This window comes from Topomyia yanbarensis, chromosome 3 (assembly GCF_030247195.1).
Source record: "Topomyia yanbarensis strain Yona2022 chromosome 3, ASM3024719v1, whole genome shotgun sequence".
Classification (NCBI taxonomy): domain Eukaryota; kingdom Metazoa; phylum Arthropoda; class Insecta; order Diptera; family Culicidae; genus Topomyia; species Topomyia yanbarensis.
In genome coordinates, this window is record NC_080672.1 from 373,871,665 (window position 1) to 373,890,559 (window position 18,895).

Below are 18,895 nucleotides of genomic sequence, written 5' to 3' on the forward strand. Positions count from 1 at the left end.
TGGCATAAAGCCAAATGGACCTCCCCCAATTGATCATATAGGTTGGACATTAGTTCAGTGTAGGTAATACAAATGCACAAAATCGTAAAAAATTACTTTTATTATCATATACAAGATTACTTATCCCTCGCCAAGCCTAAAAGGAAAAACGGCTCAATCGACTTGGGCCGCTCTTCCTTTTGAAGATTTTTTTTTAAAAAAGCTTTTTGGTCAGAAGTCGGTGTCATTGTATTCACTACATAATAACATACAATAATTTGTGATTATCACACTTTTGATATTTTTTGATAATAAAAAAATATTGGATTCACAAATTTGGATTTCCTTCTTCGTTCTGTTGGTGCGGAACAGTTATAGCACCATTATCCAAATCGGCATTATAGCAAATGGCCGTCTACTTAAAATTTTGTTTTTATACCAAATGACCTTTATGCCAAATAGCTTTCTTCCAAATGATTACTCGACTTTCGCTATGGTTATTAGAGTGGGACATGGTTATATGAAAAAAATTAAATTTCGCTCCGAGTAACTTTTTGGGTCCCATTTAGCTCCCAGAACAACTCTGCAAATTTTTAGTTCGATCGGTGAAACTATATTTTTGCGCCCACGGTTTAAAGTTTATATGGGATTTCGTATGGGGAAAACGTCTTCTGCAAATAATTTCTTCCAAGAGTCGCCCGTTACCTCCTAAAAATAAATAGATGTCTGATTTTTATAGGAAATTTGTCAAGGAAATAAAGTTTAGAAGACCATGAAACGATCTGATGCTTGTGGAAAAAGTTATTAAGAAAAAACCGATTGATGCCCTGATGATTGATGAAAATTTCACTTTTCATAGCATCACTGCTGCTGACTATCGAATTATATACAAATTTTTTAACTTTTTCTAATTATATACAAAAAAGCCTCAATTAATCCCTCAAAACCCTTACGAAGTGGCCAAACAGTATAGATTATTGATTTAGACACATTAAGAGAAGACCAAAACAAAATTGCATATAATTGGACAACCAACAACAGTGGTGCTAGGAAAAATGAATATTTTATCAATCGTCAGACCATCAATTGGTTTCAGCTTAATAACTTTTTTCTCAAGCGTCAGGTCGTTTCGTAGTTTTCGAGACTTTGTTTCTTTGTTAAATTTCCTACAAAAGCCACATAACGGTTTATTTTTAGGATGCAATGGGCGACTCCTGGAGGAATTATTTTGTGAAAGTTAATTTTTCCATATAAAATCCCATGTAAACTTTAAACGACGGGCGCAAAAATATAGTTTCAGGGATCAAGCTAAGAATTTGCACAGATTTTCTAGGACCCAAATGGTACCCAAAAAGTTGCTCGGAGCTGGAATCTATTTTTTGTCCCACCCTAATGGTTATGCCAAGTGGCTTTATGTCAAACGACGTTATGCCAAATTGACTTCCCCCATTGATCATTCCATCAATTCAAAGTTTCTCAAACTAGCATTCGTGCTGCCCCAAAATGTATGAGGAGCATTTGAATTAAGTCGATTATGAGTGGAAACCAATGTTTGCTTTTTGAAATTATCAGTAAGTGATAATGCATTATTTGGCAAATATTAACAATCTACATTCCATTATCGCTTATTTTTTCAGTGTTCTACGGAATGCTCTATTTACAGAAAACGGACTTGCATATAGTGGGTCCAAAAAGTATTCGTCTAGCAGCATTTTTTTATTAAAAAAGGACGGTTTGAAGCGTGACACAAGTGTACAGCTAAGTCAAACTAAGGGTCAAATTAGATAACATTGACTAATTCCCATTTAGCAGTGATTCTCAACCTGAAGTCCGCGGACCACTAAGGAGCCGTGAAGTCGTTGCTGGGGATCCGCGAAGAAAAATATGTTTTCCGAGGGCAGATTGAAATTTCAAGTCTTGTTTCCTAACAAATTAAAAATAACATATTGTTATTGTTATTATATGGGTCCGTGGTACGAAAAAGGTTGAGAACCGCTGCTATTTAGCATCGAAAATTATGCAAAAAATATTAGCTACAAAAGCAAAATAACATAACATTAAATAGTACAAAAACTCAAAAAGTATTCGTCTATGTTTTGAAAAACAAATCAAAGAATATAAATTAATATTAGATTGCATCTCACTCTCTGACAGCTATATACGACATGGAGCTGAATAACTTAATTGTTAGAAATGTGACTTTTCTAATTGTGTCGTCTATTATCATCAAAGATACTCTGTAACGTTTTGTGTGGGCTCGGAAAGGTCTTATTAGCTATTGAAGAGGGTTATACGAGTCATAATTTAGTATTCTAGGTTGTGTGCTTGGGATCACTATTCTACCGCATGAAGTGGGTTGAATATTTCGGCACTAGTAATCAAATAATCTTTTCAAAGTGCGAATACTGGTCGGACTCGCTTATCCGGGGATTTAAAAAAAAATCTCGCCTCGGATAATCGAATCACGCGGATAGGGTAAACATGTCTAATACGCCCCCCCCCCCCCCCCCCCCTTAAGCAAAAATAGCTATATTTCACTATTCAACACTATGATCTCCACAACAACTACTCTAATTTATTGTTATATTAGTTAGAAATTAGTACCCGTTTCATTTTTTATTAAAACATCCTGATACGTATTAAGTATTATTAAACATTTTTCAAATATGCCTAAATGCATTTGTGCCTATCAAATAAACGAAATGATTAAAAAAAACCTGTTTTAATCCACCTAGAGGTGCAATTGTGCCTTTCTCATTTCTCCATACTATGATTTAATAGCTGGTTCGTAAAATATAATATTATGGAAATGTCTTTCATTCTTATTACACTTGGTAAGTATATATAAGAGCACGTTTTTGCATTCATCGCGGTATCGGTTTGAATCGGAGTTTTCTATGTGATCGCACTCCACAACCCGTAACTCCGGAGCCGGAAGTCGGATGGAGATGGAATTTAATATCAGTTTCCGGGGACGCAACACCTTTCATTTGAGACTAAGTTGATCAAATCGGTCTAGCCATTTTCGAGAAACCAATATAACCGTTATTCTGAATTTGGATACTTCAGGATCCGTCGATGATGGCCAGTGTGGCCAAAGAGACTTCGAATGACTGTTGGGGATCTACATCTACAAATTCAACAGTTGTGTTTACATTTTGGAAAAATTTCACTTTTTAATGTAGAATACATTTAAGGTTTCAATATAGGGGTCCCGTTTCAAAATATCGGCTGCGGCGCCGCGTCAGATTTTGAACGTTAATAACTTTTATCATACTAAACAGAATGATTTGATTTTTAGGCCAATTTGTTGCAAATATGTTCCTCTATGCTGTATTAAAATTTGAAGTATGTATAACATGCACTAATAACAAAAAAATGTGTTTTGAAAAATCTTTCGAAAACGACTCGGAAAAGTGAAAATTTTCAGCCCATCCCGCACAGAGCCGTCACTTTGGTAGACCAACCGAACAATAAAATAATGAAAAGTTTATATATAGGTCCACTACATGTTTGTTCCTATGGTTATTCGCATTGGGTTGCTTGACGAGAGCAGTTGGTGGGGGAAAGACGGCATATTCCTTTGGTTAGGCCATTAGAAGCCGGACGGAAAGAAAAGGCTCATGCACGGCACGAGAACGAGCGAGAAAGCGATAGTAGTGCATATTAGCGCGATTATATAAATATCTGTCGGTCGGTTTTTCTCATCATTCGTATTCGTTCAAGCACTAGCAAGCAGCCAGTCCACCGAAGGAAAGCAGTTGGCGATGACGACAGCGGAAAAAGTGCCCCAGCTACTGGTGACTCATCGCAACCCGATCAGGAACTGTCGCCCTGCAAGAATTTCGCCCCAACTAAAGGGCAACAGAGTAGGCTATCGTTCCAGCGTCTGGGTCGTGAGATTGTACAGGACTGCAAAATCGAGCTACGCTTACAAAGCTCAGTCGTAATGATGCCCCGAGAAGCCAACGATGCATACTTGGTCGGTTTGTTCGAGGATGCAAAATAGTGCTTTCTGGCTCACCGTGTCCGCGGGGAGTGCGTCTGAATTATGCTCCCGCAATAAAACAATAAACGGTTCTTTACAGGACCAATTAATTGTGTTGTAATAAGAGTTAAACTGAAATTTACATTTTATGGTGCATAACAAATAATTTTCAGAAAGCTATATAAGAAATACGATGTGTGGAAAGAAAGAAAGAGAATTTAAATTATCCTCTCTCGCTCGTTTTCGTGCACTGCTTTTCCGTTCCTTTCTGCTGCTACTACCATCATAACTAAAACGAATGTGCGTGTTCCCCCACAATCTCTTGGCCAGTGTTGCCACAATTGCATGTCGCTATTACAATTTGAATTATTTTATTGATCCTCTCTAGTATTGATAAAATATAGAACGTGCAAAGTACACTAGTCGCATGCTTTTATTCGAACTTTTTGGCAGCCTCCGTTGATTAACTGCATAAATTTGTTTGTGCAGCTCCTTGCTAGTAGCAAACTAAATAGCCTTTATCAGCGCTAACAAATAAGACAAAAGAATTTAAATTTGTGAAAATCTTCTCCTTCCTTCTTTTCAAATCTGCAACATTCTTTGAAAATATTGTTGGAATGTTGTTATTGAAAAACTGAACATGCAAGTTTGCTAGCACTGGCCACTAGATTGAAGGCGATGGAAAGACAGAATATTCGTTTTGGTTATGCTAGTATTGGTAGCCGAACGGAAAGGAAAGGCACAGGAATGGCACGAAAACGAGCGGGAGAGCGATAGTAGTGCTTTCTCGTGTTTTCATATAAGAATATTGGTCGGTTGGTTTTTCTCATCATTCGTATTCGTTCAAGCACTAGCAAGCAGCCAGTCCACCGGAGGAAAGCAGTTGGCGATGATTACGGTCCGCAAAAGTGCCCCAGCTACTGGTGGCCCATCGCAACCAACTACCGATCAGGAACTATCGCCATGCTAGTATTTCGCCCCAACTAAAGGGCAACGGAGCAACTAATCCGCTGGCTAACATTCCAGCGTCTGGTTCGTAAGGTTGTGTATTACTTCAAAGTCGAGCTACGCTTACAAAACTCAGCCGTAATGAAGCCAGTGATGCCTACTTGGTCGGTTTGTGGGAGTGGGCGTAAATTACAATAAAAGCAACGGTTCTTTTCAGGACCAATCAATTGTGTTCTAGCGAGAGTTAAACTGAAACTTTCATTTTAAGGTGTGTAGCAAATTTTCAACAAGCAACATAATACGTTGTGTGGAAAGAAGTAGCTTGCACATGGAACAAAAATTTAAATTATCCTCTCGCTCGTTTCGTGCACTGATTTTCCATTCCTTTCTACTGTTATTATCAGTATTACCAAAACGAATGTGTTGTTGCATGTGTTTAAGAGAAACGTTGAAGTCGCATGCTTCTATTCAAGCTTTTTGGCAGCCCCCGTGAACTAACTGCATATGATTTTTTTGTGCAGCTCCGTGCTAGTAGCAAACAAAATGGCTCTACTAGTGTCTGATTCGTGAGATTGTGCAGGATTTCAAAGTCGAGCTAAGTTTATAAAGTTCAGCCGTAATGGTACCCGAAGAAGCAAGTCTTGTCGTTTTGTTCGAGGCTACAAAACAGTTCGCCAGGCACGTAACTATCATGCCAAAAATATCCAACGATCCAGCGCATCACCATCAACACCAACGCCGATACCAAAGGTTCTTTTCAGAACCACCATTATTACCATAGAGAATTATTTGAAAATTTCCCATTCAAACGTGATTCTGTTGAATATTATTAGATTTAAATTAACGTCTCGAATTGAAATCACGACGCTCTGGTTATGTGACAGACATTACCCACCCATCTTTTTTTATTGTGACCACGACTAACGGTTTAATATAGACACCCCATTTCAATATTTCTGAAGGAACAGAAGGTCGAGTTTGGAAAGTTTGTAACTTTCATTGTACTTAACCAAATTACACAATGTTCGCACTAATGATTCAGAAATATGATCAGGAATCTTCTGTTAGATTTGTAAGTATGTATAATTTACATGAATAAAGAAAAATTGATTTTCAGGAATCAATTATTATCTGTTCTTCCATTGGCCAGTACTACGCGACTTCCTCATGCTAACAATTAATTTCATCGTTAGCCATCTCCCTCACCAAGGCCAACAACGCCAACAAAACTGGTCCTTTTCAGGACCACCATCATTTTTGTAAAGAATAATTTGAAATATTCCTCGCCCAAATCACCTTTTGTCCGAAAATTCCAATGAGTATCAACATATTTGAAGAACGTGTTCCTTATGTATTCTACATCTCTCCGGTTATGTCGCAGACATTACCCACCCATCTTTTTACATTCATCGCAGAATTCGTTAGAATCGGGATTTGCTGCGTGATCGTACGTATCACCCTGTAATTCAGGAACCAGAACTCGGATCCACACAAAATTCAACAGCAGCTGATGGACCTTTCAATTGAAATTAAGTTTGTCAAAATCGGTTCAGAAAATTCCGAGAAACCGATGTGGACAAATCAACAAATTTTGTTTTGTGACCATACTCTTCAATCCGAAACAAGATGTCGGTTGAAAATGAAATTCAATAGCAACCTATGGGAATATTAGACCTTTCATTTGAATCTTAGTTTGTAAAAATCGGTTCAGCCATCTCCGAGAAACCGATGTGTACATTTTGTTAACAAATCCGCACATACACACACATACATACATACATACATACATACATACATACACACATACATACACACAGATATTTTGCGATCTCGGCGAACTGAGTCGAATGTTATATGAGACTCGGCCCTCCGAGCCTCGGTTAGAAAGTCGGTTTTTGGAGCAATTGCATAACCTTTCTATATAAGAAAGGCAAAAGAATAATATTTAATTAGCTTAATAAGCATGAGTTCAATGTTATCTTCATGTGATTATAATTTGGAAAGGTTGGTGGAATGGGTTTGAACGTGTAGGGAATGGGGGGTTAGTAGAGTGAGAGTGGAGGATGCGTCAGAGATCCTTCATCTTATTTTGGTATACGGGGTGGATGAAGGAAATGCGGGCGTGAGGGTGGTCCAAGAGGAGGGGAGTGATGAAGGAGGGAGGTGTAAGGGCAAGGGGGGGGGGGGGGGGGGAGTTGCCGCGACGCAATACTCAACTGCATATTTTGCCTTCCATTTGAGACTTGGTTTGAGAAAATCGGTTCAGTCATCACCGATGAACCGATGGGACTTTAATTGTGGAATATGCCCGGAATTCCAGACTTCCGGAATCGTCGATAGTGGACAATATATTCAAAGAATGTTTGATTGGCAATCAGTGATCTAGATCTGCGATTAGAAGTAATTTGGTGATCATTTCAATAGTTTTTAGCCTCTGAGGTATTACGATTGTACCGATTTATATGGGAAATTCCAGTGTATCCTTACTAACACCCCTGTAACTCCGGAAGCAAGAGTCAGAACCGAATGAATTCAGCAGCAGTCAATGGCATTACTGTATCTTTCATTTGAAATCAAGTTTGTAAAAATCGGTAGAGAATTCGTTGTGGAATGGGTGTGATATTAGCTTAGGAACTTGGCGGGTTCCCCGGGGGTGTCATAAACCGTCATAGGTGGCCAATGTGGTCAAAGCTGCTTTGATTGATCATTAGTGCTCCAGACCCGCAAACTAGAGTAATGTTACATCAATTTTAATATGTTTTACACCATTTGATCATCATGGTGGTACCAGTTTATATGGGAATTTGCTGTGTGACCGCACTCTTCAACCCGTAACTCCGGAACCGGAAGTTGGATCAACTAAAAATTCAATAACAGCTTATGGGAGCGTTATACCTTTCAGATGAAACTAAGTTTGCGAAAATCGGTTCAGCCATCTCCGAGAAAATTGTGTGAGTTTAAATGACACACACACATACACACACACACATACATACACACACACAGACATTTGCTGATCTAGACGAACTGAATCGAATGGTGTATGAAACTCGGCCCTCCGGGCCTCGGTTAAGAAGTCGATTTTTACAGTGATTGCATAGCCTTTATTTATATGAGAAAGGCAAAAATATGCCTAATTCTAGTTTTTTCTTTCACCCAGGGCGAAATGCCCCCGGTTAAAGTGTAATATGCCCCACAACTAGAGGATGGTATGCCCCACAGCAATCGGTGAGTATGCCCCACAACAATGGGTGGGGCGTTTTGGCCAGTGATGAGCTGTTGAGAATGCATGAATAATTCTACACGCACACTATAATATAACTATGTATAATATTATATATGATCCATATTTTTTTCGAGAAATGTAATTTTTCAACACCTGCTGTAAACATGCATTCCCACACCTTGACAGAACCTTCACTGTTGACATGAGATTCTGATATTGCATTTACATTCCGTATTTTTTCCTTTATAAAATATGCCGGCGAATCATTTGCTGGTTGACCCATCACCGAATGGTGAAAGGTGGTTCAACCAATGGATAAGGTGACTATTCTTAAGGGTGCAGTACTGCTGCATAGAAAAAATGCAAACTTAACCACATAAAGTTCCAAAAAATCACATGTGGTTTCATTTGGGCTTTTTTGACAACTAATGCAAAATTTGGGATCAGCTGATTGTAACCATGCATTGCATTTGAAAGGTGTCTGAAAAAAGAACTATGCATTTTCATTTCCAGAGTTCAATTTTTTCCTTAAAATATTTAGTCAATAACGTGGATACATATTATAGGAAATGCTAAACACAGTGTTGATATCATAAGTTTCATATAACAGTTTTTGCAACCGGCTGAGACGGTTGTGCCTCCAGGTGGAAGGTTTTGTTCTCGAGAGAACGACGGAGTGCGAGACGCTGTATGCGTTTTTGTGGGAGAGAGAGAGACCAGTTTGTTAAGTGTGAGTCGACAGTTGATACGTCGGATGCGTGGTCAACGGCATCCTCGACAAGTGGTGTTTTGACAGCAAACCTCGGGTAGACGAATCTGCCTACTGCGGTGGCAGAAATCGACAGCGATCGTGCCTGCACACAGAAAAAATATATCGTGTTGGTGTCGTCGGGAAATTCTAATCGACGAGAGGGAAAGCGTCACAGGTAGACCCATTTGCTCTATTTGTCTACCGCAGAAGTGCTACGACGAATAAGGAAAACAAGTGGCACCGAAAAGTGCCGCATCGACAGTGGGGTTTTCGCAGCAAGCCACAGGTAGCCACACTTGTCTACCGCGGTGGTGGAAACGGAGAGAGCGCGCTTGTGGTGGTGATACCGACGAGCAGCTTAACCGGAGATAATTTTGAAGTGTTGCAGGTAGGCCTATTTCTCTACTGAAGAAGCAACGCGACGAAGAAGGACAGCAAGTGTCACATTGTCAAACAACGGGCACCGAGTTTAAAACGTAACACACGAGGTGTGTTCTACCGGTGTCTTCATCACCTCATAGATAGCATATAACAGGTATATTTTTCATTTCTTTTTGTGATAGTTTTTCTTGCTAGGTAAAATGGATGACGAGATGGGAGAACGAGTAACAGACCCTCCTCCTAAGCCTTCTGCTGAAAATGTAAACCCGATTAGAATTAAAATTTACCCAGAGTCGTCAACGGGACCATGGATTGTATTTATTAGGCGTAAGTAAAGGCGCTAAATATCACCCAAATTTCAAACGATTTGACTTCGCGATTCTCGGATGTAAAAGAGATCGTCAAAGTTAATAAAGATAAAATACGCATTGTCGTTGGTAGTCTCAAACAAGCCAATGCAATTGTTTCTTGAGAGCTTTTTACACGTGAATATAGAGCGCATATTCCTTCAAAGGAAATTGAAATCGATGGGGTCATCACAGAATCGAGTTTGACTGTTGATGACTTAATTAAGCATGGGGTTGGTCGTTTCAAAGACACCATACTTAAAGACGTAAAGATACTTGAATGCAAGCAATTGCATTCAGTATCACACGAAGGAGATAAAAAAGTTTATCGACTGTCTGACTCGTTTCGAGTGACTTTCGCTGGGTCTGCGCTGCCCAACTATGTCATTATCGATTAGATTCGTCTCCCTGTTCGCCTTTTTATTCCTCGTGTAATGAATTGCCTTAATTGTAAACAGCTTGGCCGGTTAGATTGCACGTGGAAGGTTGTACCTGATCCTCACGGTAGCGATCATTTGTCAATTGTTGTTTCAATTAACAGTGAATTAGGCCTTACGAGTTCAATCAATGTTCCTTATGACTTAACACGAAATATTGATTGGAAAACATACGAAACATTAATTTCCACTTCTCTTGCTTCGACGGAAGAGCTACCTCCTACCGAAGAATATGAATTCCTAGCGGGTTTAATTATTGAAGCAGCAGAACAAGCCCAAACGAAATGCAATCCTGGAATGACAATAAATAGACTATCTCCTAATCCTTGGTGGGACAAAGAGTGCTCTGATGCATATGAAGCTAAACAAGTTGCCTACAAAGAAATTATGAAACAGAAAGGGGGTATACGTAAGAACTTTGAAAATTATTTTATTTTGCAAAACAAATTTGACAGTATACGTCGTGCCAAAAAGTCTAGTTATTGGAGATGCTTCGCTGATGGCTTGTCAAGAGAAACATCAATGAGTACTCTTTGGAACACAGCCAGAAGAATGAGGAATCGAAACGTGACTAATGAAAGCGAAGATTTTTCGAATCGTCGGATATTTAATTTTGTCAAGAAAATTTGTCCAGATTCTGCTCCTGCGCAGAAAATCATTCGCGATGCTCCCACAAGTAACGATTTCATAGATTCGCCTTTGAAAATGATGGAATTTTCAATTGCACTCCTCTCATGCAAAAATAATGCTCCGGGACTAGACAGAATTAAATTCAACTTGGTGAAGAATCTGCCTGACCTAGCAAAAAAACGCTTGTTGAATTTATTCAACAAGTTTCTTGAGCTGAACATTGTCCCGCGTGACTGGAAACAAGTGAGAGTTATCGCCATTCCAAAACCGGGAAAACCAGCCCCCGATCACAACTCGTATCGACCGATTGCAATGCTATCCTGCATCAGGAAATTGTTGGAAAAAATTATCCTTCGACGTCTCGACAATTGGGTTGAGGCGAACGGCTTGCTCTCAGATACCCAGTTTGGTTTTCGAAGAAAGGGAACGAATGATTGCCTGGCGCTACTTTCGTCAGAAATCCAACTCGCTTACGCAAAAAAAGAACAAATGGCGTCTGTGTTCCTAGACATAAAAGGACTCGACTCAGTCTCCATTGATGTTCTCTCGGAGAAACTACATCAATGTGGTCTTTCACCGACATTAAATAATTATTTATACAATTTATTGTCAGAAAAGCACATGCATTTTTCATATGGCGATTTGGCGACACTCAGAATAAGTTACATGGGCCTCCCACAAGGTTCTTGTCTAAGCCCCCTTCTCTATATTTTTTACGTGAATGACATTGATAATTGTATTGTCAGCCCATGCACTCTAAGACATCTCCTTGCAGATGATGGTGTGGTTTTTGCCACAGAACCAAAAGCTATAAATTTACAACAACCATTGCAAGATAGCTTGGATAATTTATCAATTTGGGCTTAAAAGCTGGGCATCGATTTCTCTACGGAGTTGGTCGTTTTCTCAAGAAAGTGTGATCCAGCTCAGCTTCAGCTTCAGTTGGTTGGTAGAACGATAGCCCAAGTCCTGACTTTTAAATACCTTGGAATTTGGTTCGATTCTAAAGGCACATGGGGATGCCACATTAGGTATCTAATAACGAAATGCCAACAAAGGATAAATTTTCTGCAAACAATAACTGGATCATGGTGGGGTTCTCATCCAAGTGACATGATAAGATTGTATCAAACAACAATACTTTCAGTAATGGAAGTTGAGTGCATCTGTTTCCGTTCAGTTACGAACGCTCACATTATTAAACTGGAACGGATACAGTATCGCTGTTTACGAATTGCCTTAGGTTGCATGCAGTCGACCCATACGATAAGTCTTGAAGTACTAGCGGGAGTTCTTCCTTTAAAAGACCGATTCTGGGATCTCTCCTCTCGTTTACTTATTCGATGTGAGGTTATGAACCCACTGGTAATTGAAAATTTTGAAAGACTTGTCGAGCTTCAACCCCAAACCAGATTCATGACAGTGTATTTCAATCACATGACACAAGAAATAACGCCTGCTAGGTATGTTCCCACATACGTCAATATACTAGATACTCCTGAATCCAATTTATTCTTCGACACGTCCAAGCAGAGATTCGTGGAATTCCGGATCATCTACGCCCGCGGGAGATCCCTAAAATATTCACAAGTAAATATCAACACATAGACTGCCTTAACATGTTTTACACTGATGGGTCACGAATCAGTGAGGCCACTGGTTTCGGTATTTTCAACAATAATTTTTCAATTTCTCTCAAACTTGCAGAACCCGCCTCTGTTTATATGGCGGAACTAGCAGCAGTTCACTTTAGTTTGCAAATAATTAATACTTTACCCCCGAACCATTACTTTATCCTCACTGATAGTCTCAGCACAATTGCAGCTCTACACTCAAAGAGGATTGATAATCACGATCCATTCTTTTTGGGGAAGATACGAGAATCTCTAAGTAACCTAACAAAAAATGTTATAAATTTACTCTAGTGGGGCCCCGCCCATTGCTCTATTACGGGCAATGAGAACGCTGATAATTTAGACAAGATTGGTGCACTAGATGGTGAAATTTATGAAAGACCCATCGCTTACAATGAATTTTATAGCGCTTCTCGACAGAGGACGCTTGCTAGTTGGCATACATCTTGGGACAATGGAGATCTGGGACGATGGCTACACTCAATTATCCCTAAAGTATCAACGGAGGCATAGTTCAAAGGATTTGATGTAAGTCGGGACTTCATCCGTGTAATGTCTAGGCTCATGTCCAATAATTATACTTTAGATGCGCATCTCCGTCGTATTGGGCTCGCTGAGGGTAATCATTGTGCTTGTGGAGAGGGTTACCACGACATTGAGCATGTTGTTTGGTCCTGCACTGAATATCGTGAAGCCAGATCACAATTGGTAGATTCTTTACATGTCCGAGGAAGACCAATCCATGTTCCTGTTAGAGACATCCTGGCATATCGCGATTCTCTATATATGGAACTTTCTAAAAACAGCGTCTGTCAAAATTTAATTAAATTCATCTCCTCATACTCATCCAAGGCTAACCATTCACCAATTAAAGTGTCCTAGAATATTCAGTTTTTAAGCTTAGACAATAACAGAAAAAAAGTAAATAAATACACCCGAAAATACTAGATTAGATCATTATGAAATACAACAATGTAAGGAAAAAACCAAACAATAAAGTGATTCCAGTGTTAGTTTTAGACAAATTACTAGTATAGTTAAAATTAGTCTTAAGGATTTTTGTAACGTGCTATGTAAAAAAAGAAACTGGCGTAAAAAGCTTTTGCAAATGCCGTGTCAAATAAACGTATGAAAAAAATATAAGTTTCAACACATTAGCTCAAGTACATTTTGGACGGTGTGGACGCAGAAAAAATGAATTAAAGGAAGATTACTTCCCTCGAATAAGTCGTGGAATTGAAAGTAAACAGGATAAATATTGACTCCTCGGTGGGTTGATTTGAGAAAAAAGTGGGTCATCAAAAACTTCTCCATGAAGGAGCATTTAGAAGAATTAGAAATGATCAATACCTAGTATCATTTTGGTATTCGCACCAATTTTTTTTTAATTTGCAGGCGAAAGCGAAATATTGTAATCGACAAGCGTAAAAAGCCACTGCTTCCTGTATACTGAAACAAGCGGTTCATCAATTAGCAACTTCATACTGTGTTACGACCTGCATACAGTCCAGACTTCAAACTACAATACATTAGACTGCTGTGAACATTCGTAGTAACCTCAAGATAAATATGCAACCACTGCTGCCGTCCTAAAGGTAAATAACAAAGAGAGCAACAATATTTTCTTGTTTTCCCATACCTTTGCGTGGTTTGTTTTTTTGGTCTTTGCTTTAATATTTTCTCTTCTATTCGATGAATGTGTCTTTCTGCTCCTCCTCCTCCGCTGCGGTTGCACTAAGCTTCGAATGATCAATTGGAACTCCTCTAAGCAGCTTCAGCCAACTAACTTCGTACGTGGTTTACTTTGCTGAGGCTTCCACGATGAGGAAATTCACCGCAGCGACAGCAAAAAATCACAGAAACGGAACACTGCTCTTCTTCCGGGTCTTACTGCAATCGATTCATTCGAACTTTATGCTGCTTCGGCTATAACCAATTGATCGACGTGTGCTATTTTCATCGCTTCCTTTCGCAGGCCCCTCTTCCTCTAAATTACCACGGCCACCCCCGCGCGTGTGTACACACTTGCTCTTCCAGCAGAGCCGAATGACGTGATTTTTCTTCGAAAATAATATTCCCGTTTCTGCCTGCTTCAAGCAGTACAGGCCTTGTTCGATCTTGTTTCCAAATTTGTGCAACGTTATTGCACAATTTTCCTTCAATCTCGTTTTCCTCGAAACGGCCACAAGAGAAACGCCAATAGGGCAATAAATTTGGAAACTGGCACACCACTGTCAACAGCGATTTTCTTTTTTCGCCACCTCGTACCACCTTTCTTCTGGTTATTTTTTATATAATCAAAAATTTTGACTGTGTCCCACCGAAACTGTTCTCTTGTTAGAACGATTTTTCGCGTCACTGATAGATCTTTTTCGACTCGACTCGATATCACAGCGACGGAAACACGCACAATATTTTCTTAACGGGATTATTGTCGCAGTACGCACAGAAGAAAAAGTAGTTTTCAATTCGAACGGAACAAAAACCTTTTGTGTGAAGTATTGTGGCACGATCAAACTGCAATCTACGCGGAGAAGGTAACGCACACACAAACAGTCGACGGAGACGAAAGCGCTCTGATGATGGGCTGACGATTTTTTTATTCGCTTGCTGCTGCTGCACTCGCTGACGTCTGCGTATTTTTTGAGATCTTTCAAGAACGCCAGCGCCAGTTTGACAGTTTGCAAGTGCGGTCAATCCGGGAAGCTCATAAAAAGCCTTTTAGCGTAATATTTCAACAGAGTCCAAGCAACCATCGTCGTTGGTCTAAATGCAAAATGAAATTTTCATCTTTTCTCGACAAACATATCTCGACAAACAATAATCATATGTTTGTCGAGATATGATTACGGCCTAAAAGCCAACTGTCAAAATCCACTTTGAATGGAAATTCCGGACAAACTGTTACACGCCAATCACAGATGTTGATAATAAACGAAAGAGAAAAGTTTTCTCTTTCATAAACTGTTGTGAACTGTGTTCGACTAGTAACGGTTTGTCTGGAATTTCCATTCAAAGTGGATTTTGACAGTTGGCTTTTAGGCCGTAATCATATGTTTGTCGAGTTTTCTTTTCGAAGCTACCCGGTCAGCGTTGCAAGCAGAAAGTTGAGCAAAGCGAAATTGATGCTGGCAGAGTTTCTGCGAGCATTTTGCGCGATTTGTGCGAGAATTCTGGCAACGAATTCGCTCAAAGGCAACAACCGTTTCTGACAGAAGCGGTTAAACCAACCGATGCTGCTCACTTTTATCCAGAATTCGGCCAGAAATGTACGGCCAAGATCTCTGCACGCTTTCTGCCACATCTTTGTCAGATGTTTTGCTCGATTCGTGCTAAATTCTACCAGTTAGGAATTGCCAGGATCTTTGCACAGTTTATGTCCGAGTTATTCCAGTGTTTTGCTCGGTTCCTGTCAAAATTTGCCAGAAAACGCGAGCGAAACCGAGTTCGCCCTAGCTCAACTAACCCTACAGGCAGAAATCTGAGAGGGCTGCCAAACCAAGACTTACAGAAATCTAGCAGAGCGGTCTCTGCCAGAAAATTTGCTCACTGGGTAAGGGCAGATCACTCTAATGTCGTTTTCGCTTGAGGTCTCGGACCCAACTGCCATCCCGAATAGAAATGCACAGTAACAAAATCATGATTTTCACTGTGACAGTACAGTAATTTTACAATAATTTGAAGTAAGTTTAAGTGTTACTCTACAATACAAAAACAAACTTTAACTTTTTACTTTAACTTTACAGTGATAATCGAAAGCCGATAGAACCAGTTAGTGCTTAGTTGTGGCTATACAACAAACGATGGGGACGGAGAGAGATGACCTTAAGTCGGATCGAGTCTTCCGTGTACGGAAATATGGTACATCTCACCCGGGTCCGTTCATAGTTATTGCTGAAACTATTTCCGCGAAGCTGGAGATTGCCAAATTGTCAAAAAAGATTCTGACGGATTTTGGAGATGGATACATAAAAGCAGTTAGTATGTCCAAGAGAAAGGCTAAAATACTTTTGAGATCGGCAGAAACCGCGAATAAACTCGTGGCTCAAAAGTACCCTAACGTAAACTTGTACATACCGCAAAGATTGGTGGAGTGTCTAGGAGTAGCAACAATGGAAGGAGTAGAGGATAAGGATCTTGCCTACGCTATAGCCTTCGAGAAATCAAAAGCGTATCAGAACAATAATCCACCCGTTGTTGAATACAGACGAATGCAAAGAAAAACGCTAGGCGTTACTGAACCATTGTCTCTTATTGTGTTTACATTCGAAGGTCACGACTTGCCTTCCCATATTGAGCTTGACAATGTGCTATACCCGATCAGGAAATACAATTACTCAGTCAGATAATGCCGCCGTTGTTGGCGATTTGGACACATGGAAAAACAATGCAAAAGTAAACTCCGATGTAACTCGTGTCAAGTGGATGACTTTAGTGAAGGTCACATTTGTATAGGCGGACCCATCTGTGTTAATTGCTCTGGTGATCACAGAGCGGACGATCGGTCCCTTTGTCCACTGTTCAGTCGAAAGAAGGAAGAGGAAAAGAAACGTCAAAATAGTTTTTCCCAGGGAAAGACTGATTGGTTTGCCGCATTGGCTCCCCCAACTTCACAGTCTCCAAAGCGTACAACAGTGACCATTGATCAAGAGGAGAATCAGCTAGGGGAGAGCTCGATGCTCTCTAAAAGAAAAAGCAGCTCAATGAACAATATCAGCGATGAGGATGAATATCCACCATTAAAAGTGAGACCAACACGCAGACACGAAGAAGAGGAAATTGGTGATATCGCGGATGAGCAGATAGCCAACTATAGCAGGTCCTGTGAAGACATCAGCAACGGTGAACTCATACATTTTCGTCGTCAATCTACTGAGCAGATCGTCGTTTCAGTACACGAGGTATTGGAACACCCGATCAGAGATAACGAAATCTACGAACCGTGCGAATATCGGGAAATGGTGTACGACCCTGTGGAGAGCCCTCCTGAGCACAACGAACAACGAAACGTCATCGGAGCCCATCAGATTCCTTCAGTGGAACTGTAGGGGTATCAAGCAGAAAAACTCAGAGCTCGTCAACTTGATCAACTCTTATAATATTTCCGTAACTTTATTATCAGAAACCCACCTGGATCAACTTCTGACTTTTAATATTAAGGACCACATGGTGCTTCGTAGAGATCATAGGCGCAACTCTATGGGAGTGTTAATAGCAATCAATCAAGATCTTGATCCTGTCGCGGTCCCATTGAAAGATTGTAGTGGAATAGAAGCTGTGGCTTGTTCGATTGCGTCCAATAGGGGACACTTAACTGTTGTGTCTATATACATTCATCCGCAGTCAACTTTAACCCAAGAAATTCTGGAAGATTTTATGGGGTCAATTCCAAAGCCCTGTATAATTGGAGGAGATTGGAACGCCAAGCATACTTTGTGGGGAAATTCAAACGATAATAGACGGGGTATAATCCTGCACAGCGCATTCGACAACAGTGGTATGGTGATTATTAATAATGGCAAACATACAAGATTCGATAGTTCCAGACCATCTAGTGCAATTGACATTACCGCAGTATCCAACGACATAAGTTTGTGCTTCGAATGGGACACGCTTGATACACCATTCGGTAGTGATCATGTGCCGATTATTTTTGTGTGTGAACAGCAATTAACAGTGACAAGAGTCGATCGTCAGTTCAGAAAAGTTGATTGGAAGAAGTATGAAATGATAGTGGAACGAAAGGTCGAGGAGAAAGAAAGGCATGATTATAATGAACTGTTTACGGTAGTGACAGAGGCTATGTCTTCAGCTTCTGAACCGTCTAAGCAGTCCTCTAATAAATTACCGCAGCCTTGGTGGGATGAAGAACTGGATCGACAAAAACTGAAAGTGCAAAACGAATTCCGAATATGGCAAGCTAGTGGTCATTCCGCTCAGCTATACCCATGTTACCGAAAAGCAGAAAGTGATTTCAAAAAAATGATTAAAGTTAAAAAACGCGATTCGTGGAAAAAGTTTTGTGATTCTCTGGACAGTGATACCTCTTTATCGTCTCTCTGGAGAATGGCGAAAAAATTTAAGGGAAGATCGAACGGTACCAATCAACTACGAGATGCTTGTATAATGGAAAACCTTTTAGAACGATTGGCTCCTCCTTCATCACTCGAACCGCTTCACCCAGAATTGAGGTATTCCGTCGAAGAGGATGAGCCGCCTTTCTTCAATATTCATGATCTAAACAAAACGCTAGCAGAAACGAAGAATTCTGCTTCGGGAAGTGACGGTGTGCCATATATCGCGCTATGAAGCCTTCCATTTAATGGAAAAACAGCATTGCTGGAAATATACAATTCGATTTTCTGGTCGGGTGACATACCGGAAGGATGGCAAGTTTTTCGTATTGTTCCGATCTTAAAACCTGGACAACAGGCGACAAATCCAAAATACTATAGACCTATTGCGCTAGCATCGTGCTTCAGGAAAACTTTTGAACTCATGATTAAAAATCGAATTGAATGGCACATGGAGAGCAGAGGTTACTTCTCTGATGAAATCTGCGGTTTTAGGAAGG

The 18,895-nt window shown here is 40.1% G+C and overlaps 1 protein-coding gene across 1 annotated transcript in view; it reads right to left on the reverse strand.

Moving 5' to 3' along the window:
* LOC131688294 (serine/threonine-protein kinase tricornered) overlaps positions 1-14,946 on the reverse strand; it is a 38,482-nt gene extending 23,536 nt beyond the window's left edge. Inside the window, exon 1 of the mRNA XM_058972494.1 lies at positions 13,961-14,946. The gene's annotated coding sequence lies outside the window, so the exon portion shown is untranslated. The remainder of the gene's footprint in view (positions 1-13,960) is intronic.
* Positions 14,947-18,895: the final 3,949 nt, after the last annotated feature.